The sequence below is a fragment of the Bidens hawaiensis genome, unplaced genomic scaffold, assembly GCF_021521415.1.
Source record: "Bidens hawaiensis isolate Kalapana, Puna unplaced genomic scaffold, B.hawaiensis_p1.1 tig00007310_1, whole genome shotgun sequence".
In the NCBI taxonomy this organism is placed as follows: domain Eukaryota; kingdom Viridiplantae; phylum Streptophyta; class Magnoliopsida; order Asterales; family Asteraceae; genus Bidens; species Bidens hawaiensis.
In genome coordinates, this window is record NW_027491507.1 from 148,280 (window position 1) to 169,699 (window position 21,420).

Genomic DNA, 21,420 nt, shown 5'->3' on the forward strand with positions numbered 1-21,420 from the left:
CGATGATGATACTCACATCATGTTTTCAAATGTGAATCCACGTAAGGTGATTCATGTGAATGTAGCTTATGGTCAAGTAAAACCGAAGTTTGTTCCAACCGAGCCAATATTCAAGAACGTGAACTCAAATGTCGTTCAAGCGGCCTATCTGAGACGAAAGTCTAAAACGCCTGTAACTTATTCTCAAGTTGTTGAACAACAATTGAATTCGGCTAAATTTGTTTCTTCTCATGAAACTCAAAAGGTGCCCACGGCTGGGGCATGGGATGCCTTTTTGAACTAATCACTTTTACTTTGTGTGTAGGGTACATCCAAGATCGTGTCTGGTTAAAACTGGATAATGGATAGTGGATGTTCTCGTCATATTACCAGAAATCTCGACCTATTAACAAATGTGAGAAATATTCAAGGGGGTTACATGGCTTTTGCTGGGAATTCTGGGGGTATGATAACACAAGAAGGTGAAGTTTCAAATGGTCACATTACATTTGAGAAGGTCAATTACTGTGACAAGGTTGATCATAACTTATTAAGTGTGTCGCAAATCTGTGACAAGAAGTACACGACCGTATTTCTAGATAAAGAATGTCTGATTCTGAAACCATGATACGTTATTCCCGAGGACATGGTTGTCATGCGATCACCTCGATCGAATGATATTTATGTCTTAAATATGAATTCTAAAGTGTCAACATCGATCGAAACATGTTTCGTCTCAAAAGCAACTGAGAAGGACTGTATTCTATGGCATCGTAGAATGGGTCACATTCATGTTCGAAAGATGAATTATTTAATGGAGAATGACTTGGTCGAAGGTGTGTCTTTGAAGAATTTTAAATTATCTGACCACTGTGTTGCGTGCAAGAAAGGCAAACAGAAGCAAAAGTCACATCCGTCTAAGGTATTTAATTCCATTGATAAACCATTAGAACGACTTCACATGGATCTTTTTGGTCCAGTGAATCGTTCTAGTATCTCTGGAGATTGGTATTGTCTTGTGGTTACCGATGATTATTCAAGATACTCATGGGTCTTATTTATGAGTTCGAAAGATCAAACACCTGTTCTTGTTCAAAATTTAATCACTAAGATCGAATCATTATATAAGCAAAAAGTGAGGAGTATTCAAAGTGATAATGGTACTGAATTTAAAAATACTGTATTAGATTTCTTTTGTGTTTAAAAAGAAATTCATCGAGAATACACTGCCCCATGTGTACCACAACAAACGATGTTGCTGAAAGGAAAAACAGAAATTTGATTGAAACAGCTATAACTATGCTTCCAGATTCTAAGCTTCCATTTCAATTCTGGAACGAAGCTGTGAATACTGCTTGTTATACACTCAATCGGGTTTTAACTGTTAAAAGGCTTCAGAAGACAAGCTATGAACTCTTAAATAATTGTAAACCTAATTTAAAGTACTTGGAACCATTTGGGTGTCCATGTACGATGTTGAAAAGAGATGTGGGCAAGTTTGAAGAAAAAGCCATTGAGGGGTCTTTCTTGTGTTATGCTTCTCCAAAAAAAAAGGTATTTAATTCCACTTCCGGTTGTGTTGAGGAATGGTACCATGTGGACTGTCAAAAGTACACCACACCTCCTCAAGGGAAAGGTCCCGACTGGATGTTTGATTATGATGATTTATTTAATTCATTTACACCAACAACTGAGCAACCAGATGAAGACCTGGTTCGTGCATACTTTCAAGATCAATTAGTAATTCCAAGGTTTTCAAGTTCTAATGATGTTGAAGCTCCAAATGCAGTTCCAACTTAAGATCCTCGTGATGATCCTCTAGCTTCTTTTGATAATGTTTCTACATTTTCTGAAGATAATCAAGTTGTTGATCAAGTTATTGACCTTGACAGTGATGATTCATATCATGAGCTTGGAGAACATTTCACTAACTTATTCGAAAATGTTGTTGTTCCTGAGAATCCCACTCTTAGGATTCATAATTATCATCCAAAGGAAAACATCATTGGGGAACTTGATGTGGGCGTTCAAACACGTCATCAAGTTGATTCTTCGAGTGAGAATAATGTATTATGTGCTTATGCAGATTTACATTCTTCTGGAATTGTAAATATTGCCAAATTCACTTGCTTTCTATCCCAAGTTGATCCAACGACAACTCGTATGGCACTTCAAGATCCTTTTTGGGTAGAAGCAACGCAAGAGGAATTGCCACAATTTGCACGTTTGGGTGTATGGGATCTTATCGACAAACCCGCTAGAGTTAAGAAACCTCTTCCAACTAAGTGGGTATTTAAATGTAAAAAGGATGATCGTGGGGTGATCATAAGAAACAAGGCATGATTAGTGGTGCAAGGTTTCCATCAGCAAGAGGGTATAGACTACACTAAGGTATATGATCCGGTTGCAAGATTGGAGGCTATACGAATTTTTATGGCTTTTGTGGCTTACAAGAATATTAAAGTCTATCAAATGGATTTTAAAAGGGCTTTTCTCAATGGTGAACTCCACGAGGAAGTGTTTGTGTTACAGCTTCCTGGCTTTGAGGATCCTAATTATCCGGACCGATTTTATCGTTTAAACAAGGCCCTGTATGGTCTTTATCAAGCCCAGAGAGCTTGGTATGGAACGCTTGCCGACCATCTGACTGATAACGGCTTCAAGCGAGGGACTGTTGACTGCACTTTATTTATAAAAACATTGGTGATGATCTTCTCCTCGTTTAGATTTATGTCGACGACATTATCTTTGGGCCAACAAACGACGCGTTATGTAAAGAATTTGAGAAGTCAATGCAAAATAAGTTCGAAATGAGTTCTATGGGAGAGATGAACTTCTTTTTAGGGTTGCAGGTTCACAAGTCTATGAAAGGAATCTTCATTCACCAGACCAAGTACGTGAACGATGTCTTGAGCCGATTCAAGATTACTGCCAGAAAAATCCCTTCAACTCCTCTTCCCGTGGGTCACAATTTATCACCGGATGAATAGGAAGATACCGTCGATCCTACCCTCTATCGAGCTATGATTGGTTCTCTAATTTATCTTACTGCTTCTCAACCTGACATAATGTTTGCAGTTTGTTTATGTGCTAGGTACCAAGCAAGTCCCCGAGTGACTCACCTGGCAGCGGTCAAGCGTATTCTTCAACATCTGAGGGGAAATCCAGACATCGGGTTATGGTATCCCAAGGACGATAATTTTGAACTTACCGCCTTTTCTGACTCAGACTATGGAGGATGCAAGATTAACTTTAATCGACTAAAGCAGGGTGTCAATTTTTAGGAAGCCGACTTGTTTCCTGGCAGTGTAAGAAGCAGACAACGGTCTCCACTTCAACCGCCGAAGCAGAATATGTTGCAGCCTCGAGTTGCTGTTCCCAGGTTTTGAGGATTCAGCAACATCTGCGCGACTACGGTTTGAAGTTTCTTACTACTCCCATTTTAATTGATAATTCTGCTGCTATTAGCATCACCAAAAATCCCGTACAACACTCAAAAACGAAACATATTGAATTTCGATATCATTTCATACGGGATTGTTTTGAAAAGAAATTGATTGGCCTTGAGAAAGTACATACCAATTTTCAAAAACCCGATCTATTTACCAAAGCATTTGACAAAATGCGTTTTAATTTTCTGCTTGGTTTAAATGGATTAAAAACCCTTGCTGGTATCCTGAAACAAGGATGATTATTTTTATTTTCGGTTTATTTTTCCTTTAGATTTTATTTTATTTTGGTTTTGGATTGTAAGGTGTGAAATAGAAAATACAAAAATATTGTGCTTTTTGTTTGTATAGATAAACTCCAAAAACATTAAAAAATTTGAAAAATGCAAAAATATGTTCTTGTTAAAAATTTTGAAAATTCAAAAACGTAAAAAAATTGAGAAAAACCAAAAATATTGTGTCGTTTTAGTTCTAATAATTTGAAAAGACAAAAATATTGTGAATTTTTCGTTTATACAGAAACATTTGAAAATCCAAAAGGATTGTGAAGTTTTATTTTATTTGTAAGAAAATTGAAAAAGACAAAAAGAATGTGCTTTATGTATGTAAAGAAAAAATCCAAAAAGATTTTTGCATACATTTGCTGAAAATTATGTCAATTACCTACATTTGAAGGACATATACTTGTATATGTTTGGTCCTGATTTTTACTTGTAAACGTTCTGGATAGCCATTTACCTGATAATGGAAAGTTTTTGGGGGCGTTTGTTATGCGGTTTTACTTTATTTTTTCGCTGAAAACTATGTCGGTTATTTAAGTTTGTGGAACATGCTTGCATGTATTGGTCATGTTATCTACTTGTAGATTGATAGGATAGCCATTAATTTATTGACTGAAAGTGACTGGGGAGGTTGAATTTATTTTTATGATCCTCAAAATTTTGAGTTTTTGAAGAAAAAAGAGAAAATGATAGTACATTGATTGTTTGACCCCAAATCCAGCAAGAAATAAGTTTAAAATACTGAGTGCTTAATCATTGGTGCATTGATAGGTCTTAAACAAGCTGTTAGAGAAAAATATGTGATATAAACATGAAAAATATGTGATATAAACATAAAAAATATGCCAAATTGAAAGAGGTGTTAGTCTCTACCAAAAATCTCGGTGAGGATGGCAGAAATTTAATAACCTGTCATACTCAAGCCTTAAATCTGTCTGATCACCAAAAATAAAATAAAGCAAATAACAAGCGTTAGGGTTCTGGACACTGTGAGTCTTTATGCAGCTTAATCATCTGGGTATTCATATGCATGAATATTTCACTCGCGTTTAGAGCAAACCCTACAGCTTTAGTCAGATGGTGTTTTATGAGATTGATCGTCAGAGACGCGCGGTCGCTAGGGAAAGATTTTTGATGTATCCGAGATTCCTACAGATTATTCTGAATCACGTAGCTCCTACTCTGCCTCAACGATGTCCTATCCGTTATGTTGAATGTGTGAGTAAGAGAATTTTTTTGCGCAATGTAGATCATCAAGTGCTCGTAGCAAACCAGAACTTCGTCCGCGGCACACTGCATTGTTTGGTTATTTGGTGAATCCTGCTTATGTTGCTCCTCCAGGAGATGAATTTCTTGATCCGGCACCACAACAGGCTGATGTTACTCCACCACCACCTGTGGTACAGCAAGCACCGCCTGCTGGTCCTGTTGTCGATCCGGAGCAACAGGTTGATCTTGAAGTTGCCTTTGGAGGGCAAGGCTTCTTTGACATGGACCGGGTTGATCCAGCTGCTAAAATTCAAGCCTCTGTAACTGAGGTGTCTGGGGTAAATGTGTCCATGGTCGCTACATCGGTGGCGGATTCTGAGAGAACTGATTCTGACTCCTCCACTGACGATATCGTAGAAGCACAACAGATTCTTGCCAGAAAAGAAAGAATACATGGCAAGAGAAAGAAAGATTCGGATGACAGCGAATCCGATTATGAGGAGGATTTGTATCGTTTGGTACGAAGGTCAAAGAAGGCACGGGCTGGTGAAAGTTCAAGAGTTGGTGAAAGTTCGAGGGTTGTTCGTTTTTCTCCACCCTCGTTATCAGGTATGAATATGGTTCCTGCTTCTTCAACTGTCACAGCGCCGATAACCTCAAGTGTTCCCTTGGTGACCACGTCGTCATCTTTTGGAACTCCTCCAACCACGTTTCAGTTTACCGCTCCAGAGATTGTCTCTTTACCACCTCCGTCTCTTACTCCATCGGAGGTTCTTGAACGGTTTGTTGAGTCAACGGTGGTTGCTACTGCGGGATTGTCTGTTTCGATACCACCCACAGTCACTATTCAGTCTACATCGGATATACCAGCTAGTTTTGGTATTCCTCCACCGTATGCACAAAATATTTCTCACATGGGTTTTGATTTTGATGCTACTTTGTCTGATTCTGAGAGGATAGCGGCTCTTGAACGGGTAGTTGTTGAACAGTCAAGAATCAATCTCATCCAAACTCAAGTTATCAAGAGACTTGTGGCAGAGAATCAGTTACAATCGTCTCTCCTTGTTGAACACGGTAAACTATTTGATGCTTTAAAACAGTTCTTAGCATCTCAGGGGGAGACGAGCTGCAAGGGTGATGAGTTGAGAAACAAAAAGAGGCAAGACAGAGATGATGATCCCAATGCATCGGAAGGTGCAGGTGGTGAATTGCCAAGAACTGAACAAACTCTTGGGACTTACACATCTCAGGGGGAGTCTGCTGGTCAGTCAGGCGGTACGGGTGGTGAGAATGTGGTAGTTGTAGATGATGAAGAAGTACTGGGAAATGATGATGATGAGTCAGCTGATGATGTGTTAACGGCTGATGAGATTGGAAAGATTGGGGAACAGATAAAGATTGATAGTGATTTAGAAGAAGGGGAGATTGTGGATGATGGTGCAGAACATGATATTCCAGATGTTGACAAGGTGAACGTGAGCCAAGATTAAAATGTGTCAGATGAGTCCGAGTGGGAAGAACAGCCGAGATGGAAAGAAGGCTGTGCTCAGTGGTTCTTCAAGAAAAAGAAGCTTGCAGTTCCAACAATGTTTAAGAAGAGTTACAACATCAAGGGGTACGCTGAGTCCAAGAAAGGTATCATCTGCTGGTTGTATGACGAACAGTTGAAGTTGTTTGTGATTAAGCGTTATGATGGAATTCAGTATTTTAAGAAGGCTTTGAGATCGCTCAACACCTTGCCTGAGTGTGAGGTGAAAGATTTGGCTCATTTGAGATTGATTAATAGGAGTGATGATGATATTTCAAGAATAATTGGAAAGATATTGTGGAAGGAAGCTATTAAGGAGAATAAGTTTGAACTTCTAAAGCCTCAGAAAGGAAGGTTAGTTGAAGATAAGGATATGGGAATGAGGGCTGATAGCAAGCCTTGGATGGTGATGAAGTATAAGCCGATCCAGTGTTTGAAAGAAGTGTCGATGAAGATGATGCCCAAGGATGTTTTAAAGAGTCTCAAGTGGTGGTACGTTGATAGTCAGACAGCTGAAGCCGTTATTGAAGATGAGGATGAACAGGAGATTCTAAGAGTGTATGATCCCATGCACTTGGTTAATTTGTCTCAAGCTGATTTGCAGGTACTAAACAATAAGAAGATATTCTACATTCCTGCGTGGAAGGATGAAGCCAAGAAGTACCAGAGGGTGGTTTTCGTCTGTGTAAGGTAGGGCGTCCATGCTTGAAGACGAGTGGTATGAAAGTTTTGGCATTACAAGACACGAGAATGAAGATAGAGATACGAAGCTACTGCCAAGGGGGAGTCTGTTGGTGCATAATGTCAGTAGTTCAGTATCTTGTGTTTTGTCTGTGTCTGTAATTGTTTTAGTTTGTTTGTTACGTGTCGAATACTGTTGATTATGTAAGTTCGCTGGTATGTATAAGCGAACTTGGGGACCAAGCGAAGTTATGACAACTTCGCCTAGTATGTTAGGCGAAGTTGTCGAGGTATATATAAACCTCAACTTCGGGTTTTAAAGATGTTTTAGCTTTTGGGGAAGAACGTGTTTTTGGTGATCTTTTGCATCACGTGTTGGCAATAGAAATACATCAAGTTCTCAAGTGTTATCTCGTGTGTTTACATACTCATTTAACGTATTACTTGTCCTACACTCGTATCGTATTACGTGGGGATTCCGCACCCTCGTGTTACGAGATACTCCTGTGTAGATCCGGCTGGGAACCTACAGCAAGTGTGCCATACCATGCTCTCGAGGCTTGATGTAGACCATACAAAGCCTTGTTTAAGCGATAAACTCGGTCAGGATAATCAGGGTCTTCAAAGCCAGGAGGCTGTAACACAAACACTTCCTCGTGTAGCTCACCGTTGAGAAAAGCCCTTTTAACATCCATTTGAAAGACTTTAATATTCTTGTAAGCGGCATAGGCCAGAAAAATACGTATAGCTTCCAATCTTGCAACCGGAGCATATACCTTAGTGTAGTCTATACCCTCTTGCTGAGGGAAACCTTGCACCACTTGTCGTGCCTTGTTTCTCACGATCACCCGATGATCATCTTTTTTACATTTAAATACCCACTTAGTTGGAATAGGCTTTTTAACTCAAGCGGGTTTGTTGATAAGATCCCATACACCCAATCGTGCAAATTGTTGCAGTTCCTCTTGCATCGCTTCTACCCAAGAAGGATCTTGAAGTGCCATACGAGGCATCGTAGGCTCAACTTGGGATAGAAAGCAAGTAAATTTAGCAACGTTTACAATTCCAGAAGAATGTAAATATGCATAGGCACACAATACATTATTCTCACTCGAAGAAGCAACTTGATGATGTATTTGAACGCCCGCATCAAGTTCCCCAATGATGTTTTCCTTTTGATGATAATTATGAATCCGAAGCGTAGGATTCTTAGGAACAACAACATTCTCGAATAAGTTAGTGTAATGTTCTCCACGTTCATGATATGAATCATCACTATCAAGTTCAATAACTTGATCAACAATTTGATTATCATCACAAGAAGTAGATGCAATATCAAAAGACGCTGGAGAATCATCACGAGGATCTTCAGTTGGAGCAACGGTTGGAGCTTCAACATCATTAGAACTTGAAAACCTTAGTATTACCAATTGATCTTCAAAGTATGCACTAACCAGGTCTTCATCTGGTTGCTCAGTAGTTGGAATAAATGAATTAAATAAGCCATCATAATCAAACATCTAGTCGGGACCTTTCCCTTGAGGAGGTGTGGTGTACTTTTGACAGTTCACATGGTACCACTCCTCAACACAACCGGAAGTAAAATTAAATACTCTTTTCTTTGAAGAAGCATAGCCCAAAAAATACCCCTCGATAGCTTTTTCATCAAACTTACCCACATCCTTTTTCAACATCGTACAAGGACACACGAAAGGTTCTAGGTAATTTAAGTTAGGCTTTCGATTGTTCAAAAGCTCATAACTCGTCTTATTGAGTCTCTTAACAGTTAGAACCCGATTAAGCGTATAACAAGCAGTATTCACAGCCTCATTCCAGAATTGGACAGGAAGCTTAGAATCGGCAAGCATAGTTCTAGCAGCTTCAATCAAAGTTCTATTTTTCCGTTCAGCAACACCGTTTTGTTGTGGTACATATGGGGCACTGTATTCTCGATGACCCTTCTGTACAAAAAAGAAATCCAATACAGTATTTTTAAATTCAGTACCATTGTCACTTCAAATTCTCCTCACTTTTTGCTTGTTTAGTGATTCGATCTTAGCGATTAAATTTGAACAAGAACAGGTGTTTGATCTTTCGAACTCATAAATAAGACCCATTAATATCTTGAATAATCATCGGTAACCACAAGACAATACCAATCTCCAAAGATACTAGCACGATTCACTGGACCGAAAAGATCCATATGAAGTCGTTAAAGAGGAGTATCAATGGAATAAAATAACTTAGACGGATGTGACTTTTTCTTCTGTTTTCCTTTCTTGCAAGAAATACAGTGGTCAGATAACTTAAAATTCTTCAAAGACACACCTTCAACTAAGTCATTCGCCATTAAATAATTCATCTTTCGAACATGAATGTGACCCATTCTACGATGCCATAGAATAGAGTCCTTCTCGGTTACTTTTGAGACAAAACATATTTCGATCGAAGTTGACACATTAGAACTCATATTTAAGATATAAATATCATTCGATCGAGGTAATCGCATGACAACCATGTCCTCGGGAATTACATATCCTGGTTTCAGAACCAGACATTCTTTATCGGTAAATATTGTAATGTACTTCTTATCACAGATTTGTGACACACTTAATAAGTTATGGTATACCTTGTCACAATAATTGACCTTCTTAAATGTAATGTGACCATTTGAAACTTCACCTTCTTATGTTATCATACCCCCAGAATTCCCAGAAAACGCCACATAACCCCCTTGAATATTTCTCACATTTGTTAAGAGGTCGAGATTTCCAGTTATATGGCGAGAACATCCACTATCCATTATCCAGTTTTCACCAGACACGGTCTTGGATGTACCCTATACACAAAGTAAAAGTGATTAGTTCAAAAAGGTAGCTCAGGCCTCAGTCTTGGGCACCTTTTGATTTTCATGAGAAGAAGTAAATTTAGCCGAATTAAATTGTTGTTCGGCAACTTGAGAATAAGTTACAGGCCTTTTAGACTTTCGTCTCTGATAGGCTGATTGAACGACATTTGAGTTCACATTCTTGCAAATTGGCTCAGTTGGAACAAACTTCGGTTTAACTTGACCATAAGTTTAATTCACATGAACTACCTTTCGTGGATTCACATTTGAGAACATGATGTGAGTATCATCATCATGCGACACGAGCCGTTTCAGAATCTCCTTTATCAAAGGAACCGGTTTCGATTGATCCTTAACAAAAGGATGAAGATTTTGAGATTTCTTCTGTCCATAGTTTCTCACAACATGATCTTGTTGACCACAAAGAAAACAAATTCGCATGTCCACGATCAGTTTGAGATTTAGCAAAAACAAATTCCACAGAAGATTGACGACTCACGTTCTTAGTAAAACTCTTAGCAAAATCATCAGACGACACCGATTTCTTTTTCAAATAGAAATCAAGATTAGAGCAGTTTAAAAAACTTTTCAAAGTGTCAGTTCCAGTAGATTTTACAAACTGAACTTTCTTAGCATTGTTTAATACTTTCTTACCTTTAACCAGTGGGTCTGATGTGTTTGATGTTTTGGCAGAAGCATGCTGGCATAGTTCAAGATCTTGAATCTTGGAGGTTTCATTGTGAAAGACACTTTCAATTAGTTCTGGTTTGATGATGCTAATCAGAATGTCTTTCTCAGTGAACATCGTGTCTATTCTTTTTAATTTAAACACACGACCAATTGATGGCTTGGAAACATTAGGATTGATGAAACGCAACAAATCCTCATCAGAAATTTTGGGCTTTTCTGGTTTCTTAGCCTTCATTGGTTTAACCTTAACATGATCTTCTTTTCACACCTGAGTTGTGTGTGAACCATACACTGCTTCCTCAAATTCATGAGGTTCACAAAGAATGTGATTTGAACATGGAATGTTCTTGTTTTTGTGTATTACTTCAGGTTCAAACACATCCTCAATGACGAATTTATTAACATTCTCAACAAAAACTTTGTTGTTTTCAACATGAGGTGTTTGAGTTGAAGTTTGGATTTTAACATTTTCAGATTTAACTGGTTTAGGTTTGTAAGAAACTACAGATTCTTTAACAATCACATCTTCTTATTTCTTAGCAAAAGGATTTGCTGTATAATCATTATAAAACGGTGGTGGAATTTCAACAAAACCTATATCCTTTTTAGAATATTTTTGCTTACCAGATACTTCGATTATCTCATTTAGAAAAAATGATGAGTTTCAAAACTTACCCAACTTGTTTTTCAACTCAAGAACTTCATTTACAAGCTCAGTTATCTTAGAACGATGTTTCAAGATTTCTTGAAATTTTTTATTGTTAATCGTCATTTTAACAGATAACTCAGCTTTGAGATCATGATTACTTGTCGACAAGGCTTCAATTTTCTCCCTAGATCTCATTTGAGAATCTAAATATTGTCGATCAGTATCCTTAAGTGAAGCAATTTCTTTCACTAAACAGTCATTGTGATTTTTCAAGGAATCTAACTCATTGATTTTGGCCATGCAAGCAAAAGTAGTTGGAAGTTTTTCACACGAGTCGTCGGAATCAGACTCAGTATCATTGTCAGAAGATAGCTCACTCCCACTTGCATCTTGAAAAGTTTCATTTGACCCGAACATAGCCAGATTAGCTTGATTGTCATTGTATAGCAATCTTTATGACCAATCAGTTCCATCCATGTTGGACAGCATAGCTTGTGACCCAGAAGAAGATGGTTTGGTTCAAGAAAACTTTCCAGTATCATTTCCAGTTTTCCCAGATGAACCTTGATCTTGTTTTCTAGGACCAGTATACTCCTTCTTTGGCTTATCACATTCTTTAGCAAAATGCCCAAATTCTTGACAGTTATAACACTTAACCTTCAATTTATCGAACCCCAATTTCTTGTTTAATGATGGAAGATCTTTGTCAGTTCGTTGCATGAACTTTTTCACCTTTCTAACAATCATAGCCATATTCCATTTCAAATCCATGAGTTCCAAATCATCAGGATCGATTTGGTCATAATCTTCATCAGTTAAATCACTTGTAGCAATTTTACTACTAACCAAATTCTCATAAGACGTCATGAAGGCAGACAAGAAGGCAAAGTTTTGTTCAGCCTCCCTCATGTTCACATTTGGTTGTGATGAGACTTGATTTGCAGATGTTGCATTTCCAGACCCTCAAGAAACACTAGAAGCACCAGGTGACCCAGAACTTCCAGCAGTGTAGAAACAAGCACGTGGATCACTATAGATAGTTGTAGCATTGTCACTTGCATTTTAAGTCAGAAATGCAGTGATTGGAGAAATTGTTGAACTCAAAGGCATACTTCCACCATAAAAAGCTGGATCTTGATTCTCTTTAGAAGACTTTTGACACTTAAGATCATATTCACGAGCTTCGATCTTTTGCATTAATTCAGTCGTAGTCAAATCTTCATTATTGAAATAATTATTTTCCTTCAATACCATTAAGAAAGTAGAGTAGGAACTCGGTAAAGCACTCTTAATGGTATCAATCTTATCAACTTCAGAAGTTTCCAACTTCATCTTGTCCATTTCAGCTATCAGGTGATTAAATCGTGTTGTCGTCTCTTCATCAGTCTCACCCTTAAGCAACTTAAAATTTCTAAATTGAAATTTTAACATCACTTTCTTGCTTTAAGCAGTGTTACCCATACTTTCTTGCTTTCAGCACAAATTTTGACGCTACCAACTTGGTGAAATATGTTTTCAGGTAATGCCATTGTAAGTGTTGAGTAAGCTTTCGTTTCAATCTCCAAGGCTTTCTTTTCTTCTTGAGAATACTGTGAGATAGCTTTAGGAGTGAATTCAATTGTCTCATCACCGATCATGGGAACAATATACACTTCATCCTAACAATAAGAACAATCAGGGTGCACATAACCCAAATGAGCACGAAAACGAGGTTCCCACTTAGCAAAGTCACTAAATTTCTTCAATCTAAGACACTTAGAATGAGATCCAATATCCGAGTCCAATTGTAACATTTGTTGCATAAGCATTGTTAGTGCACGGATTTGCGTCTAGAGTCTTTGTATTTATCGTTATTGATTTGTTTATTAATTAATGTAATAATTATTGTTTATTATTAATTAGTTCGTTAAGGTTAAGTCTAGTTCGCTATGGATGTTAGCGAACTAAGACATTATAATGTATTCCCTCCTGATTCGTTAGGGGATGTTAACAAATCAAGGGGTGGTTCGCTATGTTAATTTATGTAACGAATGGGAAGCTGGCTCGCTAGGGGATGTTAGCGTACCAGGTCACCTTCTATATAGTGAACTACTGTTTACTTTAATGTAAGTTTTTGAAAAGAGTTTTTGTGTGTTAATTAACCAATTGCCCTCTCAAGCTTCACCTTAACATTATTCATCTAATATATTGATAATATATACACATATTTATAACACTGAATCGGTTAATTATGAGCTAGATCCTTAAGAGTACTAATCGTATATACACAGATCTGAGATCTGTTATTGCAATTGATTGGTAATCCGGGTTCCAACAAGTGGTATCAGAGCTGTTGGTGCTCGATTTACACTTGATTTGGTGTTTCAATTGTTATTGTTATTAAGTTTTTCTGTTTTATTGTTATTGAATCAATTTTGGTTTGAATTGGTTGAATTATGGACGAATTGGATTGAGTTTGTGTTGGTTAAGGTATTGGATAGGTGTGGATTAAAGGAATTGAGGTTTGGATTGGATTTGTGTGGTTTGGTTTTGGTTTCGGTTTAAGTCCGAAACAGGGTGTTTGTTTTGATCAAATTGGATTGGTAATCAATGTTAATTGGATTAGTGGTATATTTTACTGGATTCGGAATTGGTTTACGAGGATTTTGGTAGGTTATTTGTGCATTTTGGTTGAGTAACGAGGTTGTATTACGAATTTGTTATTGTTGGGTTTCTGGGTTTAATCTTCAAAATTTCTGGAAAAATTGTTTGAAGATTTGAAGATTTGAAGATGAACGTAATTCTCTATCATCTATATGGTGATTCGCTATAGGTTTGTCTGTGATTCATTATCAATTTTGCTACATCGCTACCTAGTTCGTTAATCAATTCGTGTGAGTTATTGGTTCGTGTTATCTAGTTCGTTAACTAGATTAACTGATTCGTGTGACACGCGTCCACGTTGGGATTTGTCTCATAACAACCTTTGCCACGTGGCATAAGGTGTCAGAGTTTGTTACAAACGGTTTAACAACCTGATTCGCTATAGTGTGATTCGCTAATCAACTGTAGCTGATTCGTTATCTTATTTCGCTAAGCATTCCTTTGTGATTCGCTAAGCAATCCTTTGTGATTCGCTAAACTAATCCTTGGTGATTCGTTTGGTCAATTCGTTAAGTTGACTTGTCATTCGTTATCTATTTCGTCATTTGGTTGATTAATTTTATTTGTGATTCGTTAACTTTCAATCTTAACTTCGTTAAGACTTGATTCGCTACATTATTCACAGTTCGTTATAACTGTTCACTGATTCGTTAACTTGACTTGTGATTCACTAAACAAGTTTCTCATTCGTTAAATCTTAACTTCGTTAAGGGTTGATTCGTTAAACACTGTTCACAGTTCGCTATAACTGTTCACACCCTTTAAATTTTTGAAACCTTTCAAAGATGGCCGGTATGTATGCATTAGCGTCTCAAAACATGTTGATGTAACAGATGTTGCAACTTGATACCGAGATAGGTTCGCATTCTAAATGTCCAAGATTGATGAAGTTCAGTGACTTTGCCAAGTGGGAACCTCGGTTTCGTGCACATTTGGGATCTGTTCATCTTGATTGCTCTTACTGTCTTGATGAAGTTTATGTGGCACCAATGATTGGTGATGATACTATTGGGTATACTCCTAAAGTTGTTTCTCAATATTCATAAGAAGAGAAGAAAGCTTTAGAAATCGAGATAAAAGCCTATTCTACTCTTACTATTGCATTACCAGAAAATATCTTTCATCAAGTTGGTAGTATCAAGAGATGTGCGTCTTTATTTCAACATCTGCGTATGAGAAGCATGGGAAACACAACTGAGAGTAAGAAAGTGATGCTCAAGTTTCAGTTTTGAAACTTTAATCTATTGAAGGGAGAAACAGTTGAAGAGATGACTACAAGATTTAGTCATTTAATTGCTGAAATGGACAAGATGAAAATGGAAATTTCCGAAAGGGATAAAATTGACACTATTAAAAGTGTGCTTCCAAGTTCCTACTCAACATTTCTAATGGTTTTGAAAGAGAATGACTATTTTGTGAATGAAGACTTGACGGCACTTGAATTTCTACAAAAGATCGAAGCTAGAGAATACGATCTTAAGTGTCAAAAATCCTCCAAAGAAAATCAAGATCCTTCTTTCTATGGTGGAAGTATGCCTCTTAGTTCAACGATTTCTCCAATCACTGCTTTTCTTACTCATGCTGCAAGTGAACAAGAATCAACTATGTTTAATGATCCAAAAGTTTGTTTCTACTCTGCTGGTAATTCGGGTGGTTCTGGAAGTTCAACTAATACAAATCCATTTGCTACACCACCTAGTGTTAATATGAAAGAAGCTGAGCAAAACTTTGCTTTTCTGACGGCTTTTATGTCTTCATATGAAAACTTAGTGAGTAGTAAGATTGCCACAAGTGATTTAACAGATGAGGACTATGATCAGATAGATCCAGATGATCTAGAAATCATGGATTTAAAATGGAACATGGCTATGATCGTTCGTAAAGTTAAAAGATTCATGCAGAGAACTTGAAAAGATCTTCCAGCCTTAAACAAGAAGTTGGGTTTTGACAAATTAAAAGTAAAGTGTTATAATTGTCAAGAATTTGGGCATTTCGCGAAGGAATGTGACAAACCAAGGAAAGAATACACTGGACCTCGTGGTCAAAGTCAAAATGCTTTTACACCACGAGGAAGTGATGCTAAAAAGAAACCATCTTCTTCTAAAACACAAGCAATGTTTGCAGATGGAACTGATTGGTCACAACGGTTATTATGCAATGATGTTCAAGCACATTTGGCTATGTTTAGGTTACATAAAGATTGTCAAGATACAACTGGTAGTGAGATGTCTTCCGATAATGATTCTGGATCTGATTCTGACGACTCTTGCGACAAGCCTTCCGGGTCAATGTTTGCTTGCATGGCCAAGATCAATGAGGTTAGTAACTCTATTTCTGCTACTTCATTTGTTAAAGCATCATGTGTTGACTGTGAATCTAACAAATCTAAGTTAGAAGCTTTGAAAAATCAAAATGATAGTCTAATAAGAGAAATTGCGTCTCTTAAGGATACTTATCAACAATATCTTGAATCTCAAAGGAGATCTCGAGAAAAGATTGAAGAATTGTCGACAAGTAACCATGATCTCAAAGCCGAGTTATCTGTGAAAATGACCATTAATGACCAAAAATTTCAAGAGATTTTGAAACATCGTTCAAAGATAACTGAGCTTGAGAATGAGGTTCTTGAGTTGAAGAACAAATTGGGGAAATTTAGAAATTCATCTTTTCTTTTGAATGAAATCATTGAGGTATCTGGAAAACAAAAGGATTCCAAGAAAGGTATTGGTTTTGTTGAAATTCCACCACCTTTTCATAATGATTATAAAATTAACCCTTTTGCAAGAAAAGAAGAGGATTTGATTCAAAAAGAATCTATGATTTCTGAAAAACCTAAATTGGTTAAACCTGAAATTGTCAAACCCCAAGTTGCTCCTCAAAAACCTCATGTGGAAAGTAAAAAGGTCTTTGTTGAAAATATTGACAAAGTGATCACTGAAGATGTGTTTGAACCTGAGATAATACACAAGAATAAGAACATTCCTAGTTCTAATCATATTCTTTGCGAACCTCAAGAGTTTGAGGAAGCTGTGTATGGTTCATTCAAATCTCAAATGAACAAGGAAGAAACTGTGAAAACCAAATCAGTGAGGGCAAAGAAGTCAGTTAAACCAAAGATTTCTGACGAGGACTTAATGCGTTTTATTAATCCTCCGAGTTCTAAGTCTTCATCGGCCAGAGTTTTTAAGTTAAAAGGAATGGACACGATGTTCACAGAAAAAGATATTCCAATAAGTATTATCAAACCTGAACTTATTGAGAGTGTTTTTATCAATGAAACTTCAAAAATTCAAGAACTTGAACGTGTGTATGCTCAAACAAAAACATCAGTTCAATCTGACCCATTGACTAAGGCAAAACAATTTTTAAAAAAAGTTAAGAAAATTAACTTTGTGAAGTCAAATGGGACAGATACACTAAAAAGTTTTTTGAACTGTTCTAATTTATATTTTTATTTAAAGAAGAAATCTGAATTATCTGATGAGTTTGCTAAGAGCATGACTAAAAATGTGAGTCATCATCAACCGTCTGCATCATTCATTCCAAATACCTCGCAACAACATCGTGTAGACATGCGAACTTGTTTCTTGTGCGGTCAACAGGGTCATGTTGTGAGGAATTGTAGTCAGCAGAACTATCAGAATCTTCATCCTCTTATCAAGGACAAATCTAAGCCAATTCCATTGGTCAAGGAGATCCTGAATCGACCTGTGTCGTATGCTGATGATACTCATATTTTGTTCTCTAATGTGAATCCTCGGAAGGTTCTTCATGTCAATGAGACACATGGTCAAGTGAAACCAAAATTTGTTCCAACTGAACCCATATGTCAGAACAAGAATTCAAACATTGTTCAGGCAGCTTACTTAAGACGAAAGTCTAGGAAGCCGGTAACTTATTCACAAGTGGCTGAACAATAGTTGAAATCTGTTCAAGTTAATGATCAAAGAGAAAACCAAAAGGTGCCCAAGACTGAGGCCTGGGTTGCTTTTTTGAACTAATCACTTTTTTTGTGTGTAGGGTTCATCCAAGACCATTTCTGGTGAAAACTGGATCATGGATAGCGGATGTTCTCGTCATATCACTGGGAATCTCGATCTATTAACCAACGTAAGAAATATTCAAGGGGGTTATGTAGCGTTTGCTGGGAATTCTGGGGGCATGATCACACAAGAGGGTGAAGTTTCAAATGGTCACATTACGTTTGAGAAAGTGAATTATTGCGACAAAGTTGATCATAACTTATTGAGTGTATCGCAGATTTGTGATAAAAAGTACAATACCATATTTACTGACAAAGAATGTCTTATCTTGAAACCGGGTTGTGTTATTCCCGAGGACATGGTTGTCATGCGATCACCACGATCAAATGATATTTATGTCTTAAATATGAGTTCTAAGGTATCCACATCGATTGAAACATGTTTTGTCTCGAAAGCAACCGAGAAAGACCCGATTCTTTGGCATCGTAGAATGGGTCACATACATGTCAGAAAGATGAATTATTTAATGGCAAATGACTTGGTTGAGGGTGTCTTGTTAAAGAATTTTAAATTATCCGATCACTGCATTGCATGCAAAAAGGGCAAGCAGAAGAAGAAGACACATCCCTCTAAGTTATTGAATTCCATTGATACTCCTCTTAAACGACTTCATGTGGATTTGTTTGGTCCTGTGAATCGTGCGAGTATTTCTGGGGATTGGTATTGTCTTGTAGTGACTGATGATTATTCAAGATACTCTTGGGTTTTATTTATGAGTTCGAAGGATCAAACACCGGTTTTGGTACAAAACCTTATTACAAAGATCGAATCACTGTATAAACAAAAGGTGAGGAGAATCCGAAGTGATAATGGTACTGAATTCAAAAACACTATATTGGATTTCTTTTGTATTCAAAAGGGAATTCACCAAGAATATAGTGCACCTTATGTACCTCAACAAAACCGTGTTGCTGAATGGAAAAATAGAACTCTGATTGAAGCTGCACGCACAATGCACGCTGATTCAAAACTTCCAGTCCAATTCTGGAATGAGGCAGTGAATACAGCTTGTTATACGCTTAATTGAGTTCTAACTGTGAAACAACTCAAGAAGACAAGCTACGAGCTCTTAAATAATAGAAAACCTAATTTAAAGTACCTGGAACCATTTGGGTGTCCATGTACAATGTTGAAGAAGGATTCGGGTAAATTTGAAAAAAAGCTATCGAATGCTATTTTTTGGGATATGCATCTCCAAAGAAAAGGGTTTTTAATTTCACATCTGGTTGTGTTGAGGAATGGTACCATGTGGATTGTCAGAAGTACACTACTCCTTCACAAGGAAAAGGTCCAGACTAGATGTTTGACTACGATAGTTTATTTAATTCATTTACTCCTTCGACTGAACATATTGACAAAGATCTGGTTCGAGCATACTTTGAAGATCATTTGACTATTCCAAGATTTTCAAATTCTAATGATGTTGAAGCTCAATCAGATGCTCCAATTCAACAACCTCAAGTTGTTTCTCCAGTTGATATTGATAATGTTTCTACTTCTTCTGATGATGATCAAGCTGAAGTTCAAGTTATTGACATTGACAGTGATAATTTTTCATCTCCCGAGTTAGGTGAACATTACACTACTTTATTTGATAATGTTATTGTTCCTGAGAATTCCACTCTTCGGATTCATGGATATCATCCACAGGAAAATATCATTGGAGAACTTGATGTGGGCGTTCGTACACGTTATCAAGTTGCTTCGTCAAGTGATAATAACATATTGTGTGCTTACACTAACTTACATTCTTCGGGAATTGTAAATCTTGCTAAATTCTCTTACTTTCTATCTCAAGTTGAGCCAACGACAGCTCGTAAGGCACTTGAAGATCCTTCTTGGGTAGAAGCTATGCAAAAAGAATTATAGCAATTTGCACGTTTGGGTGTTTGGGACTTAATAGACAAACCTGCTAGAGTCAAGAAAGCTATTCCGACTAAGTGGGTATTTAAGTGTAAGAAGGATGATCGAGGGGTAATTGTGAGAAACAAGGCACGATTAGTGGTGCAAGGTTTTCATCAGCAAGAGGGTATTGATTACACAGAGGTATATGCTCCAGTTGCAAGATTAAAGTCGATTCGAATCTTCCTGGCATATGCAGCTTATAAGAATATCAAGGTCTATCAAATGGATGTTAAAAGTGCTTTTCTAAATGGTGAATTACACGAGGAAGTGTTTGTTTTACAGCCTCCTGGTTTTGATGATCCTGATTATCCGGACCGTGTTTACCGATTAAACAAGGCCCTGTATGGTCTACATCAAGCCCCGAGAGCTTGGTATGGCACGCTCGCCGACCATCTGAATGATAATGGCTTCAAACGAGGGACTGTAGACTGCACTTTATTTCATAAAACTGTGGGTGACAATCTTCTCCTAGTCCAGATTTATGTCGACGATATTATTTTTTTGTCTACAAACGACACATTGTGTAAGGAGTTCGAGAAGTCCATGCAAACAAAGTTCGAGATGAGCTCGATGGGAGAGATGAATTTCTTATTAGGGTTGCAGGTTCACCAGTCTGCTCATGGAATTTTTATTCACCAGACTAAGTATGTGAACGACGTCTTGAGCCGATTCAAGATTTATGCCGGAAAAATCCGTTCTACTCCTCTTCCTGTAGGGCACAATTTATCACCGGATGAATTGGAGGATTCCGTTGATCCTATCCTCTATCGTGCCATTCTTGGTTCTTAAATGTATTTAACGGCTTCTCGCCCTGATATTATGTTTGCTGTTTGTCTTTGTGCTAGGTATCAAGCAAGTCCACGAGTGACTCACCTAGCTGCAGTCAAGAGAATTCTTCAGTATTTGAGGGGAAATCAAGACATCGGGTTGTGGTACCCCAAGGATGATACTTTCGATCTTACTACCAACTCAGACTCAGATTATGGAGGATGCAAGATCAATTTCAAGTCTACTACAGCGGGATGTCAATTTTTAGGAAACCGGCTTGTTTCCTGGCAGTGTAAGAAGCAGACAACGGTCTCCACTTCAACCGCCGAAGCTGAGTATGTTGCAGCCTCGAGTTGCTGTTCCCAGGTTTTGTGGATACAACAACATCTTCGCGACTACGGTTTGAAGTTTCTTACTACTCCTATTTTGATTGATAATTCTGCTGCTATTAGTATCACCAAGAATCCCGTACAACATTCTAAAACTAAACATATCGACATTCGATATCATTTTATACGGGATTGCTATGAAAAGAAATTAATCGATCTTGAGAAAGTACATACTGATTTTCAGAAAGCCAATCTGTTTACTAAAGCTTTTAACAAAACGCGTTTTAAATTTTTGCTTGATTTAAACGGATTGAAGACCCTCGCTGATATCCTTAAACAAGGATGACTATCTTTATTTTCTATCATATTTTTCTTTTAAAATTTATTTTGGTTTTAGGGGGTGAAATCTAGAAAATAC